Source organism: Centruroides sculpturatus, unplaced genomic scaffold, assembly GCF_000671375.1.
Source record: "Centruroides sculpturatus isolate CEXI.00-Female unplaced genomic scaffold, Cexi_2.0 scaffold1841, whole genome shotgun sequence".
Lineage (NCBI taxonomy): Eukaryota > Metazoa > Arthropoda > Arachnida > Scorpiones > Buthidae > Centruroides > Centruroides sculpturatus.
The window spans coordinates 68,837-69,300 of record NW_019385972.1 but is presented as its reverse complement, the minus strand read 5'-3'; positions in this window follow the sequence as shown (position 1 = coordinate 69,300).

Sequence of the window (464 nt, the reverse complement as noted above, 5' to 3'; positions counted from 1 at the left end):
CCCCCTATAACACTGTTGATAATTCCGTTTTATATGAATTCCATGTTGTACGAGTCACTTAGATTTTACAAATACGTATGCCGGGCTGTGAACAGCTCACGTATTTATAAAATCTAAGTGACTCGTACAACATGGAATTTATATAAGGCTGTTGATTATTCCGTTTTATATGAATTCCATGTTGTAAGAGTCACTTAGATTTTACAAATTCGCGAGCCGTTCACAGCCGGGCACACGTATTTGTAAAATCTAAGTGACTCATACAACATGGAATTCATATAACACGGAATTATCAACAGTGTTATAGGGGGTCAACTTGTATAATTATTGATATGGCATATCTAAAACTGAATACACATCATAAGATTATTTATCATAATAAATATATTTAAATTTATGATGATAGTTTATCTTCCTGACACTTTTATCAGCAATTTTATGAGGAAAAATATAACTTATAAAAT